The sequence below is a fragment of the Melanerpes formicivorus genome, unplaced genomic scaffold (genome assembly GCF_026170545.1).
Source record: "Melanerpes formicivorus ecotype bairdi unplaced genomic scaffold, bMelFor1.0.p_v2 SCAF_2, whole genome shotgun sequence".
Classification (NCBI taxonomy): Eukaryota; Metazoa; Chordata; class Aves; order Piciformes; family Picidae; genus Melanerpes; species Melanerpes formicivorus.
Genome location: NW_027142354.1, coordinates 18,579,702 through 18,605,697, shown reverse-complemented (window position 1 = coordinate 18,605,697; position 25,996 = coordinate 18,579,702). Strand labels below are relative to the sequence as shown.

The 25,996-nt window shown below is 37.8% G+C and overlaps 1 protein-coding gene across 3 annotated transcripts in view; it reads left to right on the top strand.

Moving 5' to 3' along the window:
• Positions 1-25,996, top strand: part of LOC137448087 (SAM and SH3 domain-containing protein 1-like) — a 603,815-nt gene that overhangs the window by 131,960 nt on the left and 445,859 nt on the right. The window lies entirely within an intron of this gene.

The window sequence follows — 25,996 nt, the reverse complement described above, 5'->3', positions numbered from 1 at the left end:
CCATTAGTTTAAATTTTCATTATGTTTTTGACATGGGTTGTATGCTGTGGAAAAATAGAGTTACTCCTCAGGGAACTAGCACATTCTTTAATGCAGGTTGGGGCTTAATGTGACCAGATTGATAATACCGAAGACACTATTTTAAAATGAGACATAACAAAGCACCACATATTATTGGAAATAATGTTTGTAAATGTGATTTGCTGGTGGTAAATTGAAATCACTGATTACATTACATCTTTGGCTAATAAATTCACTTGGGTAACAGTGTACGGCAAGTGCCAACACAGTACAGCCCTACGGCATGAATAAAAGTTATCTAATTGATGGCAAAGATAAATCAGAATAGAAGTAAGTGGCTTGTTAATGTACTTACACAGAATTCATTACAACTGTTGGAAAAAGCTCCTCCTCTCTACACGCTTCACTGCACAAGGCATCCCTGGTGTCTGTTTGTCAGTTTTGCTCACCTGAATTTGTTGCATAGAATACATAGAATAAACCAGGTTGGAAGAGACCTTCAAGATCATCGTGTCCAACTCATCAACCTGATGCAGGCCAGGATGCCATTGGCCCTCTTGGCTGCCTGGGCACACTGCAGGCAACCAACCTACCATCAGCCTACCATCGACCAGTACCCCCAGGTCCCTCTCTACCTGGCTGCTCTCCAGCCACTCTGACCCCAGCCTGTAGCTCTGCATGGGGTTGTGAGTTCTTTTGAGGGGGTAAAACAGATGCTTGTGAGATACTCCATTCTTATTACATCGTGCTTAATTTGACACTTGAGCTGCTGTTAGCTTTCATAATTTTTCTCTGTTCTTTGAGATGTCCTCAATATTTTACCAGGAGGTGTTTTTAGGTAGTGGAGTGAGTCAGGGTGCCAAGCTGATTTCAAGCCTACCCTTCTCAACACAGTGAATGAACTTCTGAACTAGATTCAGTGGGGTGCTATAGTTATTTCTAGTCAGTGCAATTGCCTGTGCAGAGGGTGCAATCTTCAAAGATGCTTTCCCTGGAGAGGACATAAGATCAAAGTCGTGTTTCAGCCTGATGACAGATAAGCCATTAAATATTGCTGAAATAACATGATGTGGAAATTACAATTTCTTTGTAAAATACTTTGTAGTATCTTTGGTTGCTGCATTGGGATATATGATCATGCAGTTAGCAAATTGAAGGTAAAAAACATCTATTTATTACATAAAAAAACAGTGAGTCTGATTCTGGAGTCTTTGATATTTATCTCTAGGAGAGGTGACTGGTAATTTGGATATCATAGTTCTTCAGAGTTAGCTCTTCAGTTCTGTACCAATACATCTTTTAGATCAGAGTCAGCTCTAGCACAAAGTAAGCATCACTGCGTATAATGCATTGTCTCATCTGCTGCTGTTTATGGTAGTGTTCTGATTAGTGTCACTGAGTAAAACTCTTGGATAATTGCTGCATTTAAGGAATTGATTGTTTCTCTACACATAGCTGATCAGAACTTGTCCTCCTACCTCAGACTGACAATTAGTAAGGATCTAGTCACTTCACAGAGGTTATACAGTGCTGCTTCTTTGACATGGGAATTTTGTGACTGATATTTGCAGAGTTTATACAGCTGTAAAGCTTAAACAGAAATATGCGTGTTCACGTAACAGCAGCAGACACAAACTTGAGTAGAAATCCTAGAAGCATTTCCAGTTCTTTATCTAAAGGCAACCACATGCCCCACACAAAGCAAGGTGTAAAAGAATGTAAAAGTGTTACAAATGCAAACAAAAAAACCCAAACTAAAATAGAGTTCAAACACAGTATTAAACCCAGAAAGACTTTATAGCCCTCCTGTGCTAGCATTGGCAACCTGGCTTTTTTATTGCACTTTGAAAGTTTGGTGCTGCAATTTAGTGGGTAGAAGAGGTAATGGCTCAACTTTTACTACCTCAGTAAGTTAAGAGGCAAAAATTGCCTTACTTGAAGTGATTGTGTAGCTCTCCAGAGACAGAATAGCTAAGTAATCATGATAACTTCATAAACTTATTTTACCTGCCTTGTTGAGTGGACACACCATTCAAATCAATGCTAGTCATCATTTTACAGTTCTTATGAAACATGTTGCTGATTTTTTAAAATTACTTTTTTTTTTGGGTGATGTGAAGTACAACTGCAGGCACTGATGAGTTTGTAAAGAGAAGCAGGGTGAGTATCAGGAAAAATGGATGTGAGACTGATGTGTGAGAAAACTGCCTGTGTTAAAACAACACCACATTTTGTACATAACAAGATAAATAGGACAGCCTATATTTTCAGTTCTAGATTATAATTTTCATTACTGTTGCAGCATAATTTTCTCTAACCTAGCTTGCAGATAATATGCATTTACAGATTGTGGTCAACAATATTCAATTCTGAGTGAAAGAAAACATTGTTATATTGAATCAACTAAAATTGGTTTGTCCTGATTGAGGTTCCAGCAGCCTTTCCTAGAGCCATTACTTAACGTGTCTGAAAAGAAGTTTCTCCTGCAGGGATGGCTAATTGAAGGTTCACACTTGTGAGGTATAAATATGTGTTTTTTATACAGACAGCCATTCATTCAGACTCTTAATGGTATATATACCACATGCATGTACATAGTGAAAGCTATTGAAAGGCTCTTTTTCCTCATGGGTCCTGTAGTGCTCATACACAGAGATGAAGCAGTGGTGGGTCCATGGCAGCCTCTTAATGTGGTGTAATAGAATGAAGCTCTGGAGATAAACTGAGTAAGAGGCAACTAACATGTAGTCCTTAAACTAGAAGTTGAAGAAAAAGATGGAATAAGAGTGTCAGGGCTTTTGTGGAGGGCAGCAAAGCCAGCTTCCATTTGGGAAATGTGTTCTGTACCTTGAAGGCCTCCATAATTTCTTGCCAAAAGCTAGCTGCTGGTGGTCTTATGCATGGGGAGGAGCAGATTTCCCATGCAATGATTATAGCTCTCTTTACCACTAAAATGCATTACTTATTATAAATGTCAGTAATAGAAAACCTCCTGAGATTATTGTCGTGGCTATGTGCTATCACATGCCTTGACATCCCCATTCGAGGGATTAGAGGTACAAAGAGAATGCTCAATGAGCTGATTAAATCAAATAAACAGATTTTTAATTCTCATTTAAAAGCATTAAATAGCTATGGCTTTTACCAACGGGGTAGGGGGTGGGGGAAGCCTAATAAAGATCTGCTGCTGTAATTCAGAAAATTTAAGACAGTGTTTGTATTAGAAATATTGGGCACATGTAAGTGTATCTTGCTGAATGTTGCAAACCTTTTGCATTATAAGCAGCAAAAATGCCAGTGTACATTTTGTATTAATCAGTCAAAACACAGAAAGTAAAATCTAAAGCCTCATAGAGCAGCAGAAGATATTCCTCAGGGGCTATTTCTGTGCAATTGCCTGACTTTTGCCACTGCACAATACAGATATCCAGCTATTGATTTAAGTCTAATTATATGCTTTTTAGTAATGGTTTACATGTGTATTAGAACAGGCTTCAGGAATGGAGCAAAGAGATTGAGGAACAGACATAAAATGCAAAGGCAATTAGGAACTGAGAAAGATAAATTTGTGAATATCTGAATTGCTGTGAAACAATTTTTTGTTTCTATGATGGGAGAAGCCTAATCAGCCATTTTATTGGAGGCATAAGCACATTTTGTTTAGCATTTTTGTTATTACAAATGGACTTTTATTTTGCTGATTATTTGGAGCCCTGTAAAAGCAGCATTAATATGTTCATTTAGTTTGCTTCTAAAATTGTAAATTTTCAGACTGAAACAGACAGAGAGACAGGGAGGAAATGGGGGAAAAGAACCAGGAAGAATTAGATGAATACCATTTTGGCTTGTTGGTCTGGTTCCTTCTTTCCTTCACCTGCCTTCTTTTCATCTTCTTGGCCGTCTGCTTTGGTATCATCACCCAGAGGTGCTGGGAGGATGAGCACATATAGTGAGTACTTTCTGTTTACAAGAACTGGGGGTTGTTCACTCATTCTAAAAATGCCAACCACTTTTATCCACTTTCTGAACCAAAATACTTCATTAAAAGTTCCATGGGAATTTAGCAAAAGAAAGTCTCCCACTTCAGGCATAAGACAGGCAGCTGGTGGTACTACTTTTCTGTAGTCGTAGCAGCTGTGGATTTAAAGTTGTTGTATTTGAAAGGCTCTTTATTAAATGAGTAACAAAACAAAGAAAGGGAGGAAGGGGGGAAAAAAAAGTGTAGCAAAGCTCTTTCAAGGCTGTGGTATATTGCTATGAGGTTTCTTTAGGCTGAATAATGTGTGTAGTGCTGAACGTAGCTAACCATACCTTGCAATTCTCTGTTCTGAGATTAGTAGTGAGAATGTTGAGGGCCCAAGTGAATAATGGTTATTCCTTGAGCACCCAAAACATTTAAGCATGCATAATGCTAAATATGCAAAATAAAAAAGTAAAGAAGTAGTCAAATAAATAAAAGTTAACGTGCCTAGGATAAATATACAGCAAGAATGAAGACACATGGTGTGCTTCCCAGAACTCTTAGATTACCAATTTACACACATTTTGAAAGAACAATCACAAATTTACTTGGATAAGAGTGGAAAATCAATATTTAAAGGTAAACTTTTACAGGAAGGGTAAGTGGAGAACTGCAAAAAATAAATAATATCTAGTTTCCTGTCCTTTCACTTTACTAATAAAAAGAACATTTATCTCCTTTTAATCAGATTCCTAGTGAATTTCCTTACTGAGTTGATCCTGCTCCTTTATTTTCTCCTTATTCTCCTCATTCATTTGTTGTAAAAACAGTTGACTTCAGGAGTAGTCTGAACAGAAGTAGTCTGAAGTAGGAAGAAATCATATTTTCAGGAGGAATTATAATCAAAGTGAGTAATTTTGAGAGGGTCCAGACATAACTGTTAGTATCAGTAAGCACCCAAGACCTTGACAGTTCTTGTCATGAGTTATTTTGGAAAATAGTACAGTTTGATAGTGGAGGCTAAATTAAATGCCTCAAATCAGAATTTATTCAGTAGGGTGGCTATTCTAAGCATTTCCCGGTCAGTACTACAAAGTGTGTCAATGTCTTTGCGTGCACACAGCTCCCTTATAATTTCTGAGCTTCCGCAAGTCAGCAGCTGAACAGTTGGTTTTTTAAATAAAGTCTTTTGGTTGTATGGACATCTGACCTTGTTCCTATGAAATTTGATTGTACTTTTTTCCCCAAGTAATTATCCTTACTAGAGTTAGTCTCAAAATATTAGGAAATAAGTAATGGAATGGTACTGTAGAGACAAATGAGTCATGCAGATTCCATTTACAACTTAGGTGATATCCTTATCAAATGCTCCTTTTCAGAATCATCCAGTTAACTAATTGTGTTTCTTGTTGGAGTATATTTCTTTGTCAGTCTCACTCACTAATTCTTCTGCCTATTTGTAGGGGAAAAAAAGAAAAAAATTGCATACATCATCACATGGAATTAAGATGTAACTGCAAAATAGGTATATTTTTTCTGACTCTCCCTTTCTCATTGCCTCCTGAATGATTAACTTCTGTTTATTCCTAATTAGAAAAGCCACATCAGACTAAGCCACAAAGCATGTCAAAGAGTATGCAAATAATGTGGAGTACTTGAAAACCTAGGGCACTTTGCCTTTAAATGCTCTGCTTGGTTTATTAAACTATAATTGCACTCTCTGAAATGTCGTATTGCAATTATATCCTGGGTTATTAATTAAAATAAAAGAAACTCTAAATGGTAAAAGATAATTTTGCCTGTGAAAAGCTTTATTGTGATTTTAGAGAAGGGCATTCAGACAAAAAGTCATTTGTGAGAAAAGCTCCCACTGAAAGAAAATTAGATGTTTTGATCACCTTCTGAGGAAGTGAACCTGCATTCATTCTCAGCAGGTTGGGAACTGTAGCTAAAATACAGTGAACCACAGAGGAAGAATTGTAGGTGTTTATGCACCTGATGGGAATTTACTTTCCATTTTCAGTAGAATAATATATCACTTTATAAATAGAATTTAATTTTATAATATACAGAACAGACTTAAGATGTCTGTCTGATAAAGTAGGAAAAGAATTTTCTATAAGCCATAATTCACTCTTCTATGAGTTCTCTGTAGTTTGTTTATGATTGAACCCATCCTGAAAACAAGGGTTTTCAGTTTGGCCAGAGCTTTCTGGATGAGTTTCCTGCATCCTTTTTTTGTGAGAATGTGTTCATGCTTCTAAGAAATCATTGGGCTGTTGCACTTCATTGCAGAGATGGAGCATGTTGAAGCGTTTGTTGGTTTTTTGTTTCTATTATGGCATTCCTCCTTTGTAAGTTGCGTGCTCATACATTATTGTTTTGCAACTGATGTTAGAAAATAAGTCTGGCAGGGTGCAGTATGTATTTCTGTCTACGTGGGGATTCTCAGTCAGGCCATAAATAGATTATGTTTTTAACTCTATGTATGAGTGTTGGGATTTTTTCTTTCTTTTATTTAAAAGAATTTTACAATTAGTCCACTTGGGAGAGAAGGAGGAATGATCATCAGATTACTTTTGTTAGTTGCCAAAACTAATTTTTCAGTGCTTCTGCACTCTACTCGTAGGTCACAATGTGTATGTGCTCCTGAAAAGATGATGCTGTTGTAACTGTATTTATATCTAAGCATTGTTCTAAGTCATAAGATTGCTAACAAATTTTGGAAGAGTGTTCAAGTCACATGTTTTCAGCGTACAGTTTTCATTTTATTCCAAAAAGACAGAGGAAACTGGGTCAAGAGGTACTGGCAAAGGAGAAACCAAGAACAGCTTTTAAAAGTCAGATTTTGGGTTAGTCTTGCAGGTGTAAGTAATTCTTATGGTCAAAAGGACTTCTGGAATCAAGGGAAGAGTGTGCAAATAATAAGTAAACTGCCCCTTAGACTGCACAGAGAGACAGCCTTTTATGATAAAGAGACTCTAGCTACTATCTTTCTCTTTCAGCTGTTGAGGGGAGAATAAGCACAGGGACTTGTTTTGTGGAATACTAATCAGAGTGTGGTTTTTGTTTTGCTGTGTCTTTTAATTGAAAGAATGAGAGGCAAAGAAAATAAATATTCTTAGAGGCATTTTTATACATCTCAATGAATGAATAAAAGGCAAATCCTTTTACATCCATTAGGAAAAAAACCCAACACCAATACCCAAGCCCCCACTACATTAGAGGCACAAAAACTCTTTAAATTCACGTTTGTATAGTCTCTTTTGCAATGTGCCTGGCACAAATGCATTTAGGATAGTAAGAAAGTTTCACTAAATCTGATGTCCCATCTTGAATGCTGCTGGAGGAGAGGAGTATTTCTTGGAGATATGAGACTGTTGAACTCATTCCTCTCATAGTAAAAGTAGAAAAAGTATTAATTTTTTTCCACACAAAAGCAAATAATTAATGAAAATAACCAGTCAGAATTGCCTGTGCAACCTGGAATGAGTGAGGAGCTCACCACTTAATTGTAACCAGTGGTCTTTGACAAGCTCACAAATGCAAAATAGTAATATACGTCAGTATATGTCAGACCTTATCTTCTCTCTCCCTCATTAAAGGCAGCATTTCACCTTCTATTTCTTTGATTATTGTATTATATATCTGTGACCATTTGAGGCTGTGCCTTTAAGAAAGGGACAGTGCTGGGACACTCTGGCTGAATGTTTTGGAATAATAACAAAACCAATCAGATATTCTAAACTAATTTCATTGGTAGATTGGTAGAATGCAACTTTAAGTTTGAGTTCAGTTGGAATTTTTCTCAGTTTCTCTCTGTCCTGCTTTTCCAGCCTGTCTGCTTCTGAGCAGCCAGAGTTCTGACCTTGGATAAAGATAAGCACTAATCCTGCACTAATAGGCCTACTAAAATATTTCTTTCTTAATAACTACTTTTTTCTCTCTCTAACCCTCTTTGGGAAAAAAAGGGAGGTAGGGGGAGAGAAGGGGTACTGGGGGGAACCCTGCTCTGCCTGGAGGAGGGAATTTCGTTCCTGTATTCTTTTTTCCTTGCTGTATATTGCTGTATATATATTGTAAATACTGTATATATTGTGTATATCTAACCTGCTTCTGCTTCTCCGACTGAGTTAGCTGTGTTTTTTTTTTCCTCTTTGTGGGGGAGAGAAAGCTAGGCCTTCTCTCTCAACCCTCTACAATATATGTGAAATTTAGGAGGTCTTGGAAGTAGCTGGGCAGAATAGCTGAGAAGTTTGTTCCATAAATTTAAAGTTAAAACCAACTTATCCAGAGAAGGACCTGGGATCCCTGGTGAGTAACAAGTTAACCGTGAGTCAGCAGTATGCCCTTGTGGCCAAGAAAGCCAATGGCATCTTGGGGTGCATTAAGAAAAGTATGGCCAGCAAGTTGAGGGAGGTGGTTCTTTTCCTTTCTCTGCCCTAGTGAGGCCGTATCTGGAATACTGTATCTAATTCTGGGCTTCCCAGTTCAACAGAGAATGGGAAATACTAGAGAAAGTACAATGGAGGGCTGTGAAGATGATTAGGGATCTGGAACATCTTTCTTACAAGGAAAGAACTAGGGCTGTTTAGCCTGGAGAAGAAAAGACTGAGAAGGCATCTTTTCAGTTCCTATAAACATCTGAAGGGTGTCAAGACAGTGGGGCTATATTTTCCAGTGGTGCCCAGCAATGGGACAAGAGGCACAAAACAAAACACAGGAGGTTCTCCAAACATGAGGAAAAACTTTACTTTGACAGTGACAGATTCTTAAAACAGGTTATTTGTAAAGGTAGTGGAGTCTCCTTCTCTGGAATTACTCAAAACCGACCTGGACCTGATCCTGTGCAGCCTGCTTTAGGTGACTGCCAAAGATACCTTGCAACTCCAATGATTCTGTGATTCTGTGATTGTTTTAACACTACAGTTCAGACTCATTAGCAGTTCATCAGTAGGGTCAGGATTTGAAAAGCTCAGAAAGTTCCATCTATTAATTGCTGTGAACCTACGTTACCATTATAGTAAGGTTCCAAACTGAAGCATATATTTAAATAAGTATTTAATTGAAGAGTATTAAGACAGCACTGAGGACACTCTGCATAAAGGTGTAATAAAAGTGACGTTGTGGCACTATAAAGGACTCATTTTGGCACTTTTACGCTACTTTAAGATCCTTATAAAACTTAGAAATTAATTTTCCAGGAGTAATGAGGAATCAAATATTCTGTAGGGCTGCACTGAACTTAAACATAAAGAGCTATGGACCAACTGTGTGAGAATGGAAATTACCACATCTGAATTTCCAGAGCTTAATGTGCTCAGTTCTGGAGAACTGCACAGTTTATACCCCAGATCTCAGTGGAAATTTCAAATAAGATTGTCAGTTTGGAATTAATGATTTTGAAGGCATCTACAATGACAGGAATAATATTGAAGCATAGCAAATTATTTTTAGAGAGGAATGACAAAAAGCTATTCACAGAACTGGGGAAGATGGTACTTAGCATGTGAAATATTAGGAAGCAGAAGAGCTGGCTAACGGGACATGACAGTAGATTGTACTGAAAGAGAAAATACTGGCTTCAGGGGGAAAAGGCAGTGGAATTTACCAAAGATTAAGAAGTTAATGGAGTTAGTAATATTTTCATTAATAATATTGTAGCAAGTTGTAGTGCTCTGCTGTTGCAGTTGACACAAATTTAGGAGAAAGAAAATGATTGAGATAGCGGGATGGAAAGAACCAGTTGAAGACTTTATTACAAGAAATGTAAAGAAATTCAGTTTCAGAAAATGCGGGATCATATCTGTAGATTACATGTAGACTGCTAAATAAAATGGAGAATAGTCCATGAGACTGGGCAGTGACTACAGATTATACTGCTTAATTTTTTAACATGGTCCCTAATTTTTAGCATACTCCCTGATGTGTTTTTAGGCCATGCCAACTAACTCTCTTCAAGCCAATGGTCAGGTATGGCTCAGGGAATAGTATGCTCCAAATAACCATTCTTGATGACCAGTTTGGACAAGATAGTATCAGTGTTGACACTACCTAACACAGGTTTTTCACTTTTAAACATTCTCATATGCCTTCAGGTTGCATCCTTGCGCTGCACATTACACACAACCTCCATTTTGTGGCATAAAAGTTCTCCAGTGGTGAGCTACAACATGGAGCTCTCATTATTTCAGGTAATTTGCACTGAAAAATACCACCACATAATAATACTAATAGTCAATGGCAGTCATTGTCATCATCATCACCATCCTTCTCCTCCACCTCCTCCTCATCATGTACTTGGGCCAAAGTTGCCCAGTCTTAGACTCTTCATACTGTGTATCGTGTATGTGGCTTTAGGAATACAGAAAGTCTGAGGCTTATTTTCTTTACTCTTACAGTCTGCCAGTTCTGCGCTGAGGTGCCCCCTTCAGTCACAAACTAACAAGTAAAAAAATCAAAATAAAACAGACAAAAAAACTTGACAAACATGCTAGGACCCCATATACCAGAGGTACTTTGCATGCAGAATCCTTAAATCAGGCTGTGGTGTTAGCCAGTGAGAAACAGCATTTTGGTACAGATAGGAGAGCATTAATGACATTTTACAGGGCAGTGCAGAGACCTCACCTGACAGTTTTGTTTAGCCATGCTTATGGAAAATAAATTTGAACTGGGACAGCTGGAGCAAGAGTAATTGATGAAATGGAAAGTGGAGGGGACAATTAAGGCTGAGGAGTGTGATTACATCTTCAGGAGCAGACACCAGAGAAGAAGACCAGCAGAGAAGGAAGTGAAATAACCGTTTCAGCTAAAGGGCAATGGTAGCACAAGAGCAAAATGAATGAAACTGTCCTTGAATATGTTTCGTCTGGGAGAAGATTTCTAATCATGAGAGAATTATGGAGCAATCTGCTGAGAGCAGCAGAGGGAGCAGAAAAGCTGGTTAGTTTTACATCACATTGCTGATGGCTTGTGGAAGAACTGGTGATCAGTGTAAAAGTTTAAAGGGTAGAATTGCTTACACTCCCTGGGCTGTTCCTTCCAGGTTTATCTTTTTTTTTGTCTAGCAAAATGAGCAGAACTGCTTGGCCATTCAAAGAAAAATAAACTTGAACATCAAACACATTCAGGGCAATACTGACAGTAGTCTGTTTTCTCAAATTAAATTGTACAGGGAAGAAGCTGCAAACACTCAGTGATCCTCCGTGTGGAAAAAAAAACCCCACCACCTCAGATTGAACAGATTATGTAAAACCAACACAAAATACCTTTTAAATATTTTACTTATTCATCTTTATGATTTAAAAATCACTCAAATTTGAGTGACACAAGGTGCCTTCTATATAAAGCCCCTGTTTCCCCACTTTTATTGCAAACCCTTTTCAAAGATGAAATGTAGGTTTCAAATAAATCTAGGATTACTTGTTTTCATACCATGGGAGAGCAGTAATATATCCCAGGGCTCAGGTTTCTTTCATTTTATTTCAGCTATAGCATAAAGTTACATACTAAAGAAAATTACAAATTCTTTGGTGTTCCTGAAATTATTTGCATAAATCTTCCATGCTCTTAATTACAGCTACCAATGGTAACTCTTTTATCAGCTGTATGAGATCCATGATGTTGATTGACTACAATTTTCCAGTTTATTTTTCATAAAAGTCAATTAATATTTTGCATATTTGTAGTTAGAGTTTATTTTAAGAAGGACTGTTTGCTACATAAGAATATTGAACTCAGTATTTTCCCTCCTCTCTTTTTACTTAATCTTAGTCTAGTTCTGGAGATTGTAATTTCTGCAGTTTATCCAGGTATAAAAAGTATAATATTAATTTAGCTAAAATATACCAAATAAAAGTACTTCCCAGCTGTTTGTAGTGAGATAGTAGTCAACACCATAATTAATTTGCCACTCATATTTTGGGTGCTGCTTCATTTGCAGCTCTTGGACATACTCTTTGGGGAATGGTAAAATTTAGGAACACTTGCTTTTGGAGAACTTATGATTAGCCATGGTTTTCTTTTCTTGTAAAATGAACTGGGCAAGTTCTAGGAGAAGGTCAGTAATATGGTAAAAATTTAATGTTCCTCATGGGGAAAAAAAAAGACTGATATTTTAGTAAAAGAGACTTAAAATTTTACAGGTGAAAAATTGACCATTAGGGACCATGCTTGGACTTCTGAAAACTTGAGCTGATGTTTTTAGGATATGCAGCTATAAATCTCAGTTGTTCATGACAGCCTAGTGTTGCTGAATTTTCTGTCTGTGCTACATTGAACATACCCATTCCAAGCACTGTTGGGGGGGGGGGGGGGGGGCAGGGGTGGGAAAGGCAGTGTGTGTATAATTTAAATATATAATGCAATTATCTTTATATATTGGCAATCTCAAGCATTGTGTAGGTCTAATAACTTTTCCTCTGAATAAAGAGACTAAATATATGCAAATGTATGAGGAGGCATCCATTGTTTGGCTGCTTTTGTGCCTGAGGGCACTTTATGAAGTGTTGGTGATTACAGGTGCTTTTGTTTCCAACAGAATTTCCCCTAAAATAGCAACAATCACTAGTAAGAGCAAAACAAAGCCTTGCCAATATCAGCAGCATAAATGAACACAAGGGTCCTCAAGGGCCCATCTAGCAAAGATAGCTGGTAGGTAGATAGTCTTCTCTTGGCATATTAAATGTGTTTTATTGGTTATTTTTTGTTGTTTTGTGTGGGTCGTTTTTGTGGTTTTTTTTGTTGTTGGTTTTGTGTGGTTGTTTCTTATTTGGATATTGGAAAGCATTTTGTTCAGAATGATACCTTAGCTGTGGCTGCATCAGCTGCTACAGCTCTGCACAGGCATTGTCCTGCCCTGCCTCCTGCTTTTGATCACTGTACTTTGGTGTTGGGTACTGTGATAGCTATTGATTCCCTAACTAATCATACCTGTAGGTATGGAAGAATGATTAAAAAAAACAATAAATCATTAAAGAATCTTCACATAAAATTAAGGTATAAAGACTTAGATGGTGGTAAATATATTAGCAATCTGTGTTAGAACTTGAGGTAACAAAGTACAGGAAAATCAAGCTCATATCTTTCTCTTCTGAAACACTTCTCTCTACTACATATTCATAGGATCATAGGATGTTAGGGGTTGGAAGAGACCTTTGAAGATCATCAAGTCCAACCTCCCTGCCAGAGCAGGACCATAGAATCTAGCACAGGTCACACAGGAACACATCCAGGTGGGTCTTGTAAGTGCCCAGAGAAGGAGACCCCACAACCTCTCTGGGCAACCTCTTCTCGTGCTCTGTGACCCTCGCAGTGAGCAAGTTCCTTCTCATGTTGAGGTAGAACCTCCTGTGCTGTAGCATATATCCATTACCCCTTGTCCTATTGCAGGAACACCAAGCCCTCAGATATTTATAGACATTTGTTAAATCCCCTCTCAATCTTCTCTTCTCCAGACTGAAAAGTCCCAGGGCTTTCAGCCTCTCCTCCTAGGGCACATGCTTCAGTCCCTTAATCATCCTCATAGCTCTCTGTTGGGCTCTCATCAGCAGATCCCTGTCCCTCTTGAACTGGGGAGCCCAAAACTGGATGCAATATTCCAGGTGTGGTCTCACCAGGGCAGAGTAGAGGGGGAGGAGAACCTTCCTTGATCTGCTGGACATAATCCTCTTAATATTCCCCAGGATACCATTGGCCTTCTTGGCCACAAGGGCACATTGCTGTCCCATGAAGAACTTGTCCACCAGGACTCCAAGGTCCTTCTCCCCAGGGCTGCTCTCTAACAGATCACCTCCTAACCTGTACTGGTGCAGTTTATTACTTCTTTCCAGATGCAGGACCCTGCACTTATCCTTGTTGAATGTCATTAGGTTCCCCTTTGCTCAGCTCTCCAGTCTGTCCAGACCTCACTGAATGGTTGCACAGCCTTCAGGCGTATCAGCCACACCTCCCAGCTTGGTATCATCAGCAAACTTGCTGAGCAGACACTCTGTCTGCCCCCTCATCAGTGTCACTGATAAAGATGTGGATGCTGACTGCTCGTGATCATCATCATCTCTTCCAAATGCCTAGAGATGACTTCCAGAATGAGCCGCTCCATCATTTTTTTTCCAGGGATGGAGGTGAGGCTCACTGCCCTCATTGCATATTGCCAGGACACTTGCATGACATCACAGCTGGTATCCAAACTTAATGCAGAGTCTTTCTTCTAGAACGTTTATCCTCAGTAGAGCCCTGCTTTGAAGATGCAAGGTTTATTACATGGCCAAACCCACCCTGAGTGTCAAAAATATTGTTGCACTCTTTCCTCCATGGCATTTCTGCAGAAGAGGAAGAGAATCATTCAGACTGTCTTAACAATATCCCTGACTACTGAATGCAATGTATGCCTTCTGGAAATGAAAACCTGGATATGGTATCAGGTTGTAATCTCATATCCAGGCTGGGAGAAGAACGTGCAACTAGGTCTGAACATTTTAGCAGTGCCCTGCAGCAGCATTAGCCATTTCCAAGGTAAACCTTTCCATCTGATTCACAGGCAGTAACTCACAGTTCAGGTTGCTCAGGCTCTGAGAGCTACTTTTTCTGTACAAATGTAGACAGATAATAATTCTTTATGCAAGTGTACATTTAAATGAGAGAAATCATCTGATTCATTGCTAGCTCTTGAATGAAGCTAGGGTTCATGACAGCCATTCTGAAGAGAGAGTGTATTTGGAAAAAACCATTTTGAAGAAATTATTTTTCTTTAATTGCCTGTATTTTGTTGGATGGTGCAACAAATGTAGCAGGAATTAGTACATCCCTCTTGACATGCAACAAAATGTTACAAGATTATTTAAAATAATCTTGAATAGATTCTTGTAGTTTTAATTTTAATTAAGATTTACTGACTTTGGTAAGAAAAAGGGTTGATGTGAAAGCATAGCAAAACAAATTATGAATAGATTACACAGGTGGAAATGATAAAAACTTGCACATTGGGAGATGAATGACTATATTATATGAAAAATCTAAATGGCAGAGAGGAAAAGAAATAGGTGTGTCCAGCAAGATATCAGTGTGCCAGGCTACTCTGAACTAAACTGTATGGTAGCTCTAAAATCAATAAGAAAATCCATTTTGGATAAATGAAGGATGGAAAAAAAGTAGAAAATATGTTGGTTCTCCAATAGACTCTTTAAAAACTCATTTTGAATTTCTTGTGATGCATTAAAGGAGAGGAAACATTTTCTGTAGTGGTGCTCTTTTAAAGCAGAGCACGTGAAGAATTTCTACAATGAAACAGATTAAACATCAGATGCAGCTAATTTGCATCTAACTCCTTAATTTTGCATAGCAGTAAATGCCATTAGGAAATCTGATCTTTCCTTCATGATACAGTGTATCAGGTCCTTTGTCTCATATTGCTGTCTGTATGGAGAGCAATTAATTTCAGGCTAGGTTTTATCAAGGTTCTCAGTGAACTAGTTTTTATTATAATGTGTATGACTTGCCAGACCAAAATAATGTCACTCAGCTTTTGGTACCAGCCTAACTCAACAGACTATAGGAAGTAGTCCAGGAAGTAATCCAGGTCCCATTGTCAAAGACAGATTGGAGAAAACAAAGTCCACTATTGTAGATGCAGTCTCCTTTCAGTACTGTAAAATGCAGTAAGCTGAACAGTAGACATGTGGAGGCCTTGCAGTACAAGGTATATGCAATACATGAAATAAATTAATTTAGGAAATGCATACTTTGCTGATAACCAAGTAGCTGTCAGGTATTTTAATTGTTTCTAGAAGATCTCTTGGCATGCCATAAGTGTTACAAAAGTTCTGCAAGCAGTTTTATAGTGTACACTGATTTAAAATAAGAAAAATCCTACAAGGCAATAATTTTTAAATAAATAGTTGTAAAGCATGGAATTTCTTGTATGAGCTATGGGCAAATACAGGAGGCTTTTCAATATTAGGTTAGTGAAAGAGTCATGGAGCACACACAGCCTCTTCGCTTTGTAATTGGAATTTCCTGGTTATCTGTGCAGTCATATGACCCTAAAGAAGAGAATTAGTGATTGCAATCATATCTAGCTAATCAAGCCTTCTGCCGTGAGCCATACTTTAAAATTCTCCATGTACACAGGATGTTTCAATCAACTTCTAAATTTTTCTCACGCATTTTCACAACAGTCCAATGTTGCATATTTACTAATATTCTCTGATCTTATTAAAGAGAATGTGGAGGATTGATAGTTGGTAGAGGAGCAGAATAATGTCAGAGACTTCTGTGGCAGAAGTTCAGCTGCTGTAGCTGCTTTACAAGAACTCCTGTTAATTGCTCTGATGTGAAAATTGAGAAAGCTCTGAGGTGCAAAACCAACATTGCTTTTGAATGCCTGATACCCAAGAGAAACTCACAGGTTGTGTTTTTCCCTTGATTGATTTTTCCTTTCATTAAAATCATGGTGATATGCTAGCTGCCTCCAAATAAAAATCTCATAAATAAAAGTGTTCATTTTTAAAGCAGCATTCTTTATAAGACTACTTTTTGAGACACCTTAGCTCCAGCTTACAGAATCATCGTTTCTTTTATACCTACACTGTCACTGATGTTGATGTAGCAAGTGAATAAAGTGGTCTTATGAAATTATTTCAGGCAAGGAAAAAAACCCAACCCAACAAAAATCTAACCCAGAATTATCCAATCTATGACAGAGATCTTTCTTATGACTGGTTCCATGCAGAAATTTAATGAGGTACTTTCTGTACACATTTAATGTATACCAGCTATCTCTCCTATTTAAATTGTCTCACTGGAGGAAGTGGGATTTTGGCTTTGTTGGCTGAGCTATAGCTAAAGACAGAAGCACAAGGCAAGGTCATTTTATCTGCAGTAAAACACTGGCTTTGAGGCAAATTTTCTACAACTAGATCTATAAATTAACAGGGAATTGAGTGTGGCTTTTGAAATCTTGAATTCCTGCATCCTAACAACAGTTCTCTTTATTGATTCTCACTGTCCAGCTTTTTACCGAGACAGTGGGAAGTGTAATGTCAAAGTAGATGATCATAATGTCCTTTACTGGCCCTAAAAATCTATGGATAAAGCACTTCAACCTTCCTGTTGCCTAGTCTCCATTTTGAAATGGAAATAATTCTTGCACACGCACTTATGGATTATCCTAGGATTATTTTGTGCGTATGAGCGCAATGAAAATAGAAAGACATCTATTTTTTAAGAGAAACACTCAAATACTGCTAGATACTTAAAAAAAAAACCCCAAAACATTTACCAAAGTATCATCTGACTGTCAGAGTTAATCTAATATGATTAACAATTATACTGTGATATGCCATGCAGACGTTCCTATACACATTCTCAGGGGATTGCTTCTGATTAATTTGTATGGTAATCCACAGCCATTTATTCTACTTTGTGCCTGTTTGTATGGGATGGTTATAGTCTATGTTAAGGTGTTTGTGAGCTGGATAGGCAGCTGGATTCATGCTCATTAAGCCTCAAAGCCTCTCACTTTCTCCCCTGCTAGCAGTGTTCAACGTGCTGTGGTTTTGTGATTTGGAAATACAGCACGAAGGGAACTGAGCTGAAACCACCAGTCTAATTTCACTTTGGTCTTTTTTCACTTGACTGATCAGAATGATTTTCAGTCACTCCAGTCAGGGCTGGAATCCCAGAGGTGAAAAGTCAGCGAGTAATCCATTTAGCCACCAGGTCCTCCAGGTGGAGCTTAGCAAACTATAACAATTATTGAATTCTCTTCTCTCTTATCATAGCATGGCTATTGGTAATGTTGGGCCAGAGCTTTCACCATAAACCATTTTTTGCAGGAGGTGTAGAATTTGCTGTAAAAATTCCCTGCGTGATGAATCTGGACACAAAAGGTTGCAATGCAAAGGCCATTTCTGACACCAATTTAAAGATGAGCTTCAGTGACTTTTAATGAAAATTGACTTTTTCATCCAGAATATTCCCCCTCAAAATCCATGCACAGAAGAAACCTTCTGTGAGGCAAATAAAGAGTTATTCTGTGGGATATGTGTCATCATTTATCCCCAGTTGCTGCCTACGTTGCATAGGGTCCCTCACTTCAGTATTGTGTCCTAGATTGAATTAAAATAGAAATGATTGTGTTTGGGGATTTTACTTTTCAGCTTAGCCTCTCCTAAATAACATCACTTTCTGAAATTAACATGTTTTTGCAGACCGTGTACCTAGTAGGGGTAAAGCTCAGTGTTTCTTGTTAGTACCAAGGATTGGTATGCAGTCCAAGGTCACTGCTAAATCCTGTGTGCTGTATTGGGGGTGCAGAGAAAAAGGCTACACCCACAGGGAAGAGTGGACATCTTAGGTGACCCTAAACTGACCAATGAGGTATTCCATTCCATATACATCATATTCAGTACAGTGCTGTGGGATCACGAGGGTCAAGCTCTCTTCTCTTTCTCTTCTTCAGTGGTTGGCATCCAAGAAGGACTCTGTTCACTATGCTTTCAGTCTCAATCTATGAGGTCCTGACTACAGTTCCAGAATCCAGCTGCTGAGTCCAGACTGGGACTTTGACACTCCATCAGTCGCGATGGTGACTAATTGCCATCAGGAGGGTTGAGCTCAACATTAGTTTTGTATATGTATTTCTATATATTTTATTGTATTCTCATTTTCATTTAAGTAGTTTTAGTCTTCTTTTCCAGTTTGTGTCTCTCACTTACTCTCTTTTTTAATGTTTGGGAGGGGAGAAGACTTATTAGAGAGTGTCAGTGGTTGAGAGGCCAGCCCAGCCCTAACCCTTGATAATTGTAAGAAACATGGAAAAGCAAAAGAGTACCTACAGACTGAGCTATTAATACGATTTAACCCCTGGTAAATTACATTTATTAATTTGAGCAGGAACACTTTATAACATCTAGAGTACTGTTTAAGCATAGAAATTGGTTTTTGTGCTTGATGGTTTAGTCAAGCCCATGTACTTCTTTCAGGTTGGAGAATTCAGATCTGAGAAGTCATTTAAATTCTCAGTTAACATTTAACTGAAACAGGCAATTTCAGTTATCAGGTTCCCTGTACCCTGGGAAGAAAATATCACAGAATTATTTTGTTTAGTACAAAATGGAGGATTTAGGATACATTTTTTTTTTAATAAGTGCATTTCTTGAATCCATACTGTAGAAAAAAAAATAATAAAATGCACTAAAATTAAATTAACATTAAATTAAAATTATATTAATGCTTTTAAAAATTATCTTGGAAAATCACGTGTATGTATATGACATTTTTTCTCACATGTGAATTTTTGACTTACGAAGCAATCTCAAAAACATAAGATGGTGAAAAACAGATGGGAGGTGGCAAGGTCATTGTTATTTTAAAAGCAACTGGTTTATAACCAATCATATGTTTTGTGAGGGCTTCTTGTTAAGGACCACAGACACCTGAAACAGGGAACTCATAAAGAGTTAAAAATACTCAAAGGAGATATTTCTGAACTTTATTCCTTTTACCATAATTTCTCCTGTTTGGTTTTGGCTTTTAGTCTCCTATTTGTCTGTTCCTCTTACTCCTAAGAAGACAATATTAAATCTTTAGTTTGTTACTGTGGTTAACCATGTAGATACCTTCCCAGACTTTATTATTCCAGTTTTTCTGAAATGTTGCCATTTTGCAGGACCTAATGACTTCTGGAATCACATAAAAGCTTTTGGTAGATTCATGATTTATACCTTAGCTATCTTTGAAAATGAAACTTTGAAAAAAATAGCTGAGGGAACAGAAAAAAAAATCAACAACAAAAAAACCCACCACAACAACAAATCCCCAAACAAATAAACAAACAAAAACACCACAAAAAAAACCCAAAACAAACAAAAAAAAACGAAAAAAAGACCCAAAGACCCAAACCCTTCTGGTTTTGTGCTACTCACCTTTAGTATCTGCTGTGTGACCCTTAAAATTTTATCCAAAATTTACAGTAAATTACATAACATATAGCAGTATCACCAGGTCTTCTCTTAAATCCTTTGCACTTGGATCTACTATTGTGTTTAGGAGCAAGCTGGTGTGCCTTAATTTTATGCACTTGAGAATACCTCTTTGGGAACTGAAAAATAGGGAAAATTATCAGATGGGAGGAAATTTGTTGAATGCATCTTTCAGCGTGCAGAACAGAATAGGAAAGCTGACAAAACATTCCTGAATAGAAGACCTTTGTTCATTACTAATCTTTAACAGTCTCCTGCCTTTTAGAAGTGAGATGGATCTATTTATTTAAAATGTAGCAAACTCTAATCAATATTCAATTATTGGTGTGTTAATTAGTAGATGACACCTTGTCTATTATTAGCATAGCAATTTACTGCTGAATTTCTTTTCTGTTTGGACTGCTTAGTCTCCAGTTAAGAATCACTGTCACTCCAGTTAAGAGTCACTCTCACTGCAGACACAGGAGCAGTAAAACAGCTGCCTGCTCAGAGCTTTAGATTAGCATTTGAGCAATCAACATTCTCAAGAAACAAAATTTATGTGAAGAAATATTTCTATGGGGTTGTGCTCAATAAAGCAGTTTTAAAAGCTTTTATTCATTACTTAAGCCCAGAAAAAATGGCAGGAGATGTCAAAATACCTGCCTGTACTTGGTTGTAAAGGGCAAGTGCACTGCTTTGGAGTCAGCTGCAAAACACTCTCTGGCTTCAGTGCATGCTCCCTTGGATTATTAGCGTGTAGTTCAGTTGAGATGGTCTTTCTATGAAGCTAACTACGTATTAAATTGATGTCTGGACTCCACTTATTAGACATTGTATATAGACTTACATACAGTGAAGGCACATTTCAATTTAGGGATCAGAGTGGGGAAAAACAAGAGCTCTAATTATTTCTCACTGTCATAAAAGCCTAGAAATTTGTATCCTATCAAATGGCTTACAAAATTATGCTTATTTAGTTGGGGCAATAGAATATTAATGCAAAATTAAATCTCCTGAGGCAAGGATTATTAGTAGAGAGATACAATGAACTTGCATTCAACTTTTAATCTGTGAGATGTATGTAAGTACTGGCACACTGCAGCAACATGTGTATGCTGAATCTACCTGTTACTACAGCAGTGGAGTCCCTGTGTACTAGGACAAATTACTTTTGATTTTAGTGGGTCACAAGATAGTTCTAGATGATCAGTGGAGTATTAATTGGTGTACGTAAGGAAAACACTGTACAATGCTAGTATTTCGAATCATGCCAATCCTAACTATTTAAAACATCCCACCACTCTGCAAAAAAAATTGAGTATAATTACTTTCCAACCCCTGTATAATACTGCAGTTTTTCTCTACTATGTTGTTTTTTTTTTCCCCAGGACTTTCCTGCTGGGATAGTAAATGCTCACTGCACTACAGGTTTTTAATTTTTTTAAGTATTAAATATTAATTAGAACACATGTAGTTCAGCCTTACTCATTTTTTCTTGTTTTGTGATACTGCTTTTCTCCCTTTGTGTATAGGGAGGATAAAATGAATATTGAAAGGGATTGTATGGAGAGGAGTGAGGATGGGTGATTTTGCTCATCAGAAACTGCTAATGTGTAACCCATTCTAGCTTTAGTATGTTTTCAGATACAGCCTTTTTCCTGACTACTGTCTACTGTCTCTGTGCAGAACTGAAGTCCCCAGTATTCTCCTTACCTCCCTATGCTTTTTTCAGTGTGGTTTAACTGAGCAACACTTAGTTAAACTCCATTTCCTGTCTTGATGCTTCAGGTATGATTATGCAGCTCCCTTCAACAGGTAATCTGTAGGCTGTTTATCAAAGCTGTGAATTTAATAATATCAAAGCCATGCTATTGCGCTGTCACTGTAATAAGATGTATTGACATTGCTTACGGACAGCATTTTCACTCCATGCATGTGGTGTTCCTCTGCTGAATATTGTGGGATTTCAAAAAAATCCAAAACCACAAAGCCCTACAGTGGCTGCATTATTTAGTCATATTGTTCCGTTACCCTCACCAGCTTCATAGTTAAATATTGCTGTCTAAATAACAGAACTTTAGCACTGTAGTACTTAAATAGCAACAGGAAAACTATCCTCTACTCAACTAGTATTTTTGATATGAGGCATGAAGGGAATGGCAGCAGTGCCCCTTCAAACTGTTGGAGATACAGAGAGTCTCTGCTGTGGCTCCAGAGCAGCACTGATTATGTAGTTCTTAAACTGGTTGAAACCACAAATTTTTGTTTCCTGTGGAAATTGCATATTATTTGTTAAAGGGCTGGGTTTGGGGTTTTTGTATTTCATTTGTTGATTTGTTTTTGTTGGGTTTTTTGGGTTGTTCTTTTTTTGAGAGAAAGAGAAAGTTCTGAATAAAAAAACAAACATAATTACTGTATAGAAAGTAGTTTGCTTGCTTTGATATAATGGAAAATTACTTGGTGATTTTTTTTTTTAATAGTTTCACAATAATATGTGCTATGATTGCAATGTTCTTTCCTTAACTGTTGTGTATAGCTCTGCTTTTTGTGTGATTTGCTCTCTTTCCTGTAATTCACACCGATGCATTCAGGAAGTCTACTGAAGTGGCCTATCTAAAATATTCAAAATGCAAATACTAAAAAATTAGCATGGAAGAGTTATGGAAAAGACCAATAGCAAACAAAATTACTAATTTTCCACTCCTGCTCCCTTTTAAAAGGTTTTCTTTTTAATTTCAGGAATATAGCAGCATGAGAGAAGGAACATCTTACAGACATTATGCAATCAGCAGTGATTTAGGTTGTTTAAAATTTAAAGATCAGAATATACAGGTTGTCCATGATTTAATGCTAATGGCAGCATTGTGGCAACCCTGTGGTGTTTCTGGGTAAAAAATTGTTCTTAAATATTTAATCCAATTTTTTAATACCTTTTTATTTTAAACTTTTTTTTCATAGTTTCATAGTTTCATAGTTTCATTCAGGGTTGGAAGGGACCACAAGGATCATTTAGTTCCAACCCCCCTGCCATGGGCAGGGACACCCCACACTAGATCAGGCTGGACAGAGCCTCATCCAGCCTGCTCTTAAACACCCCCAGGGACGGGGCCTCGACCACCTCCCTGGACAACCCATTCCAGGGTTTCACCACTCTCATGGTGAAGAACCTCCTCCTCACATCCAGCCTGAATCTCCCCACCTCCAGCTTCATTCCATTTTTCTTGTTTCTTCCGTTTTTTTTTTTTTCTCTTCCCCAAAAAAATTGATTTCACTGTTCCACTTTCATGGTTTTGGGCTATTTTTAATATACTTATGGGAAAAAAGTATGAATTAATTCCTTTTTTAACATCAAGAACTTGTGTTTTTAGTCCTCTATAGGGCCAAGCTGACTCTTAAGTTTTTTTCTTCTATGGGTGAATGTCTACAAAGAGTCTGTATTTGGTTCATGTATGACTTATGTACAGGAGGCTAGATTTGAGTACTAAGGTAAATATTGTGGCCATGGATGCTACTGTTACTGAAAAATCCTGGAATAAGATTACTCTTGTTTATCTGTTTGTTTTATGTTGACAAAATACTTCCTTAGAGCAAACGTAATTATGTTCTGTTTGCAGAATTGTTTGTAAGATAGCCCTAGCTAGGCATTTTGATAGAATGTACAGTGTCTTAGATCCTCAAAATACTGGCCTGTCCTCATCTGCACTATTGTAGAATCTCATCTGCTACCTCAGCATCTGTGGGTGCTGGTGTAATCACATAGTCAAATTCAGAGGACTTTCTCATCAGCAGTCCTCTATTCCTTCGCCTCTTCCATTTCTGATTCTGCCCTAAGCCATCTTGATGCTGGTCATTGTGGACGTAAACATCCAATATGAGAAGGCAAACCTAAATCTAGAGATGGTCTGGGTTGCTGGAGATTGTACATCCCACAGAAGCAGCATGTATTCAACCACTCATTAACGTTGTCCAATGACTCAGTTTCATGGTCAGATGAGGGCATATCTCAATCTCCACCGGTCAGCTGTCTCAACACTAACAGAAAAAGGATTAAAATGGTCACCAGCTTCATCTGTTGGTTGCACTTAGATCTCTAGAAAGCAACAATGAAATCTATCCACTAACTTTCAAAAAAAATTAATCTTTTAGTTGTGAGGAAACATACAGATCTGATTTACACTTTGCTCTGAGTGACACTATACTTATCCCTGTGTCCTGGTTTCTGTACAATCACCATATTCAGTGCTTTGAGATGTGAGAGTAGCACATCCTGTGCTGTATTCTGGAGTTTCACTGTTGTGAATAATGTGGCAAATGCTGAGAGCATACTGAGATGTTCTTCAGTACTGGATGAGATTTAGAGTTTCATTTGCATTGATCTGATTACACTGAGAAGGAAGTCTGGGATTCTCAAATGGAACTTTTGCTGGCTGTTACCTAAGCAAGGTAGATTCTGGAGATATTTGATCAGGTCAGGAAAGGAAGTAAGGCAAGGATAACATAATTAAAAGTAGTTCTAAGCGGAGACTGCAAAGTATTTTAGGGAGATCCAAAAATGTGTCCTTGATTTAACCCTGTTAAATTGGTCTCAATATATAGTGGCAACAGGCTTTGAGCTGAGAAAGTAAATTGGTTATGAGACTACTCTAGTGTTTATTGTGAAGTTTACATTCAGGAGGGAGAAGAACTTCAAAGAGAATTAGTCACCGTCTTTCAGTTGTGTTAATTTGCTTAGTTGATTTATAGTTGTGTTTGCTCCTCAAATGTCTAACTGTTCTCACATGAATGTTCACATAGACTGTAAGAGTGCATAACACTAAAGAAATTGTTGTTGGCCACAACAAAAGACCAAGAAGTCAAGCTTACTGTAAAACCAAATGCTGGCAGTATGCTTTGTCTCTTCTGTGACAGAGCTTATTTATGTGAAGGACGGTTGTATTCTCAGTTTGTGACTGGATTTTATTCCTCCTATTCTTTGAGCTTATATACATTTGTTTTTCAGAAGGAGAAAAGGTAACTTTATCTGCACACCTAGGTTCTTCCTACTAACCACCCTTTTTAAGATGTTCCCTGAGTCCCTGTGGCAGATCCCTAGTCCTCTTCTTTTAGTCCTGTCTGCCTGAATACACATGCCTGCCTGCATGCAAACACTTTTGTGGATTCATCAGTTCTGGAGACATTTGAACAATTAAGATATTGCTGGAGGCTCCAAAGCAACTGTTTTCTGAGAAGCTAGGAAACACTTCAAGGTTGCTATTGTGAAGGGCTGTTGCTCTTGGTTCTGAGCTCATTATGCCAAGAACTGTGTTTATAAGCATGAATGTTTTCTTTGTCTCAGGGGATCACAATGCCTCTGGCATTTTATCTTCTGCAGTATCTCAAACACAGACACCTATGATTTCCACAGATTTGGTGTTAGTACTAGCCATCTCTTGTCAGGCCACATAACTCAGTACTGAACATGGCATCACTGAAGCTGTTCAGGATGTTAGTTCAGTGTTGAAATCTGCACTACTAAACTTCATGAAAGATATGATATACAGGTAGTTGCCAGCTCCAATTCCATTTAAAACAGCATGAGGTAAAATTGGTACTCTGCTCATCCAAGCTCTCAGTGGATGATTTTTATCTGTTTCATCTCTTTCTTTTAAAAGAAACCAGGGTGCTCTTTCCAGTCACTTCTCCATCAGAGATCTCACGGAAGGAGGCAATACATTGAGCCATTTTCAGAAGATGAAAAAGGAGACGCTTTCCTTTCAGCAACAGATCATCTATTTTCAGTGCCCTATATTCTTCAGGATCCCTATAGACCTTCAATATCTAAGTCTCATGCTGGATTGTGAATTTCTTTGAAAAAATGTTCTTTTAAAAGACCTCTTTTAATAATATTGCCTCTCCCAATTTATGAGGCAGTCCTCATCAGATGATGTCCATATTTATGGGATAAAAGGATTGAACGTGGTACTTCAGGTCATGGTTCAGTTGTCATGAGGTGTTAGGTATTAGGTAATCGGTTGGACTTGATGATCTCTGAAGTATTTTCCAACCTGGT